General features: G+C 39.5%; 1 protein-coding gene across 1 annotated transcript in view; it reads left to right on the forward strand.

Annotated features, from left to right (window-relative positions):
* Positions 1-5,775, forward strand: part of SETD2 (SET domain containing 2) — a 134,738-nt gene that overhangs the window by 14,696 nt on the left and 114,267 nt on the right. The window lies entirely within an intron of this gene.

Genomic DNA, 5,775 nt, shown 5'->3' on the forward strand with positions numbered 1-5,775 from the left:
GGCATGGTGACTCATGCTTGTAATCCTAGCACTTTGGGAAGCCAAGGTGAGTGGATCACCTGAAGTCGGGAGTTTGAGACCAACTGGCCAACATGGCAAAACCCCGTCTCTACTAAAAATACAAAAATTAGATGCACTTGGTGGCGCACGCCTATAATGCCAGCTACCCAGGAGGCTGAGGTAGGAGAATAGCTTGAACTCGGGAGGCGGAGGTTGCAGTGAGGCGATATCATGCCACTGCACTCTAGCCTGGGGTACAGAGCAAGACTCCATCTCAGAAACAAACAAACAAAAAAACCAAAATTAGGCTGGGCGTAGTGGTTCACGCCTGTAATCCCAGCAGTTTGGGAGGCCGTGGTGAGCAGATTACCTGAGGTCAGGAGTTCAAGACCAGCCTGGCCAATGTGGTGAAACTCTGTCTCTACTAAAAATACAAAGATTAGCTGGATGTGGTGGCAGGTGCCAATAATTCTGGCTACTTGGGGGGCTGAGGCAGGAGAATCTCTTGAATCGGGGAAGGGAAGATTGCAGGGAGCCAAGTTTTCACCATTGTACTCCAGCCTGGGCGACAAGAATGAAACTCTGTCTCAAAAAACAAAACAAACCAAAAATTAGCCAGGCATGATGGCGCACACCTGTAATCCCAGCTACTCGGGAGGCTGAGGCAGAAGAATTTGCTTCAACCCACTAGGAGGAGGTTGCAGTGAATCGAGATCACGCCGCTGCATTCCAGCCTGGGCGACAGAGCAAAACTGTCTCCAAAAAAGAAAAAAAGTTTTCTTAATGAAAGTCAAGTGCCTCTTTGAAGTTAAATATAAAATATAAACAAATTACATGTGTTTATGGTTGAAATATTTAAAAAATATATTTAAAAAATGGAAATGAAACATTTGCTGGTTTCTAGTAGCTTAGATATAACTATTCTTTAAGAACGCTCTGAGCATATGGCCACACTTGGATGGGAGTTGGAGTTGGGGCAGGACTTGGTGGGGTTTAGTCTGTTTATTGTGGGAATTCAAAACACAGGTAATAAAGACAGTAATTTTTTTTTCTCACTTTTTCCCCCTTGGCAATAATTTAGTTTTATGACAGGAATCCTCATATATCTTTTAATAAGCAAATTGTTCTTTATTTTTTTTCTTTTGAAGATAAGAAATGATGTTTATATTAATCTATCCTTTTGAGAACCAATCAAAAAAAACACGTTTCGTTACACAAAAAGGGGGCTGGTAGGAACCTCATAGATTTCCCTTCTCCTCAAAGTGTTGTAAAAACACATCCTGGCTCATAACTGATTTTTATTATTTTTTATTTTTTTGAGACAGTGTCTTGCCCTGTCACCCTCACTGGAGTGTCCTGGTGCAGTCATAGCTCACTGCAGTCTCGACCTCCCAAGCTCAATTTATCCTCCTGCCTTAGCCTTCTGAGTAGCTGAGACTATAGGTGTGAGCCACTATGCCCAGCTACTTTTTTTTTCTATTTTTTGTAGAGATGGGGTCCTCACTATGTTGCCTAGGCTCCTCATAACTGGCTTTTAATTGTTTATTTGAAACAAATATCCCACAGAATTGTCATATGCCCCATATCCAATTTATTGGATTCTTTATAGTATTTTAAACAAATAATTGATTATACTTCCTTTGAACACTGTTAATGATACAGAAATCAATACCTCTCAAAGCAGCCCATTGAATTTCCAAAATCACTAGTTCTAGTCCAGACGCACATTTTCAAAGATGCCTTCTTTCATTCTGCCCTAGCCAGCCAGGCCTTCTTGAGAGTTTTTTTTTTTTTTTTAAAGTAACCACAGTTTGGACGCAAGCCTCTCTTAACAGGGACAATAGTGGATGAGCTGTCTGGACACTGGTCCTTTGTGGTATCTGCAGTAAAACACACAGCTTCAAACCTGATCTAAATTCTGTTACTTGCAACAGACACTCTTTGATAGCTCAGTGCTCTTCTTATATGAAGGGGAAAGGAGATTGGGGAAGGGAGGAAAGGATGTGTGGCTCCAGTTTATATGCCGGGTTAAAACTTCCTAAAGCTCTTTCATTTTCTTCAGCTATTCACAGAGAACCCTGCTTTGGTAAAAGATACTAGGACTTAATGTCTCCGTGTTTCCCATACCTTCCTACTCCTATAATTTCCACATGATGTTGGTAATACCAGTAGTTATGAGTTTCATAAAGTAGTCACAACTCTTGAGTTGTTTACTGGTAGAATATTAGCATTTAATAAGCACAAATTGTCAGATCTACACAGGATGAGAAATTATTTGGAGCTAAGTTGCTAGTTAGTGTTAAAGTGCCATGGCAGACCTCACCAAAAAAGCAGATTACTATCAAAACCCCTGTAGTTTTAGGAAATATCCCAGTTGTAGGAAGAGAAGGCAGGGCTGTCCAGGTTGACTTAATGTAATTGGATACCAGATAGGGTTTTGAGGTAAAATTCACATAATATAATATTGACCATTTTAAAGTTTACAATTCAGTACCATTTAGTGCATTCATAATCTTGTGCAACCATCACCTTTGTCTATGTCCAGAACATTTTCATCATCTGAAAAGGGAACTCTGTACCTGTTGAGCAGAATCTTCTCATACCCGCCTCCTCCCAGGCCTGGCAGCCACTAATTTGCTTTCTGTGTCTGAGGGTTGGATCTATTCTTGGTATTTCATATAAATGAAATTATACAGTATGTAGTCTTTTGTGTGTGGCTTCTTTCGCTTAGCATTGTGTTTTTGAGGTTTCATCTGTATTGGTGCATGTGTCAGCACTTAATTCCTATTTATGGCTGAATAATAGTCACTTATATGGATATACAATATTTGTATATCCTTTTGTTAGTTGATGGACATTTGGGCAAATGAGGCTTTTTTTTAGATGGAATCTTGCTCTGTCACCCAGGCTGGAGTGCAGTGGCACGATCACGGCTCACTGCAACCTCTGCTTCCTGGGTTCAAGGGATTCTCCTGCCTCAGCCTCCTAAGTAGCTGGGATTACAGGTGTGTGCCATCATACCCAGCTAATTTTTATATTTTTAGTAGAGATGAAGTTTTACTGTGTTGGCCCAGCTGGTCTGGAACTCCTGACTACAGGTGATCTGCCTGGCTTGGCTTCCCAAGTGCTGGAATTACAGGGGTGAGCCACCGTGCCTGGCCGAAATGATGTTTTTTTAGAAGCCATCTTTCCCTTCCACTTTTTTTTGTTGTTGTTTTTCGACACAGGGTCTTACTCTGCTGCCCAGGCTCGAATGCAGTGGTGCGATCACAGCTTACTGCCACCTCAACCTCCTGGGCTCAGGTGATCCTCCCACCTCAACCTCCTCAGTAGCTGGGACTACAGGTATACACTACCATACTCAGCTAATTTTTTTTGTATTTTTAGTAGAGACAGGGTTTTGCTGTGTTGCCCAGGTTGGTCTCGAACTCCTGAGCTCCAGTGATCCTCTCACTTTGACTTTCCAAAGTATTGGTATTACAGGCATGAGCCACCACACCTGAGCCGTTTTATTAATAAAAAGTTTCAAACTTACAGAAAAGTTGAAAGAGTGGAACAGTTAGCATCCATATAAGCACCACTTAGATTTTATAGTTATTAACATTTTGTTCTGTTTGCTTTATTTTACGTTCTCTGTCTGCCCGTCTCTTTTTATCTATAGTCTTTTTTTTTGATGAAGCTTAAAGAGAGTTGCAGACATTACCCTTAACCCCTAAACCTTCCATAGCTTTGCAGTGACAGTGACAGTTTCTGTCCTCATCCACCTGCCATAGTAGAGCCCTGTTGCCCTGAAAAGGCTTTAAGGAGAAGGAGTTCAATGAAGTGACTCTATTCAGCCAGAGCAAATTTCAGACTTAGAAAAAGATTAATAAGAATCATAAGAATCACACTTCTCATTGCCTTTGCCTTCATGGGATTTAGTCACTGCATGCCAGGCAATTTGATGTTTTTCTGCTTTGTTTTTGTCTTTATTTTGGTTTTTAATTGAGACATGTAGCCTCTCTAAGAAACCTAAATCTTAGAGTTTTAAGGACTGCATGATAGATTTTTACATCAGCCTCATTTAGTTTTTTGGAGGTTAGGCAGCTGAAGGGTCTAGCCACTCTTCCTACATTCCCCAGATTCCTGAGGACTTTGAGATGCTTCTCTCAGCTGCTTCCTCAAGCTCAAACTGTCAGGTCCATGTGTGTTGGTATATCAGATTTCCTGATGTGGGGTCTCTACTCTTTGAGTGATTTTAGTGGCCGGTCAGGCTCTGATATTTAAGAACTTTTTCTAAATAAGGTGATTTGAGAGTAATATCATTAGAATTGAATATTTTAGTATAATTCAAGAAAGCATCTTTATGATATAATGAGGTAAATAGTTATTCAGGTGGAGTTTGAATCCCAGGCTGTGATTGAGCTTTGTGAAGTTGGATAGATCACCTACATTATCCAAACTCTGTCTTATTTGTCAAATGGGCATAATATTGATGCCAGATGACATCAGTTTGCTTTATTTTTATTTTTCATACTACCTTTCAAAAACAGGTAATCAAGCCTTAAATGAGTAAGTTCAGGGAAGATAGATTTTTGGCAGGAAAGGGATTGGAAATATTTTTTATGTATGCAGTTCCAGATCCTGGATAATATATGTTTTCTATGTTTTGTAGTCACCACATTTAATTCACAAGGCAGTCTATGATGTCATTTTTCTTTTTCTCTCTTTTTTAAGTTTTTAAAAAATGTTTTTAAACATTTTTAAAATATTAATTTTGATAGAGATGGGGTTTCGCCATGTTGCCCAGCTGGTCTCAAACTCCCAGGCTTAAGCGATCTACCCACCTTGGCCTCCCAAAGTGCTGGGATTACCGACTTGAGCCACTGTGCCCAGCCTTTTTTTCTTCTTTTAATGCAACGGGGTCTTGCTCTGTCACCTAGCCTGGAGTGCAGTAATGTGATCATAGCTCACTGTAGATTCAAACTCAGGGCTCAAGTAATTCTCCTGCGCCAGCCTTTCAACTGACTGGGACTATCGGCACATAATAGCATGGCCGGCTAATTTTTAAATTTTTTATTGTTTGTCAAGATGAGGTCTTCCTGTGTTTCCCAGGCTGGTCTTGAACTCCTGAGCCAAAGCAGTCCTCCCACCTCGGCCACCCAGAGTGACTTTTCTTTTTCTTGAGGGAGGGCACTAATCCTAGAAGTGGAGAGTCCAACATTGTAGGACCTCAAATATTGTCACCATTTTAAATTATTTACAAGATGATAAGCTTCTGGGGTTAGAAAGGACATTTCAAATATTGGTTATAAAGTTAATAATTTGATTTTCTAGGTTTACTCATGAATAATCAGATTTTTATTATTGAGACCTAAATGTGTTTGTGATGGACTACTATATAAATATATATATACATCTACTATAAACTTCTCCAATCCTGTTTTTGAGCTCTGCTTTTTAATATATGTATTCTTTTCTCATTTGTTTTTAATTGCTTTATTTTTTAAAGTAAAAGGATTTAATTTTTTTCAGTTGGCAAAGTTAACTCCTTTAATAAGTACATTGATTATGCCAGTATGTTGTAAACAAATACAAAAGATTTACATTAAAAAAATCTCTTTGGTTAGAGTTAGGGCATGTTTATTTTGAGGGGATAAGAAAAGACCTTCAGGCAGGCCATTTCATGTCAGAACTTAGGAGCAAAATATAGTATGACATTTGTCTACATAGAACTAATAGTTGAAGTCATTGGTTAGAATGAGCTTTTAGAGAATAAAGCGAAGGGGAAAAGAC

The sequence above is a fragment of the Mandrillus leucophaeus genome, unplaced genomic scaffold (assembly GCF_000951045.1).
Source record: "Mandrillus leucophaeus isolate KB7577 unplaced genomic scaffold, Mleu.le_1.0 Scaffold22, whole genome shotgun sequence".
NCBI lineage: Eukaryota > Metazoa > Chordata > Mammalia > Primates > Cercopithecidae > Mandrillus > Mandrillus leucophaeus.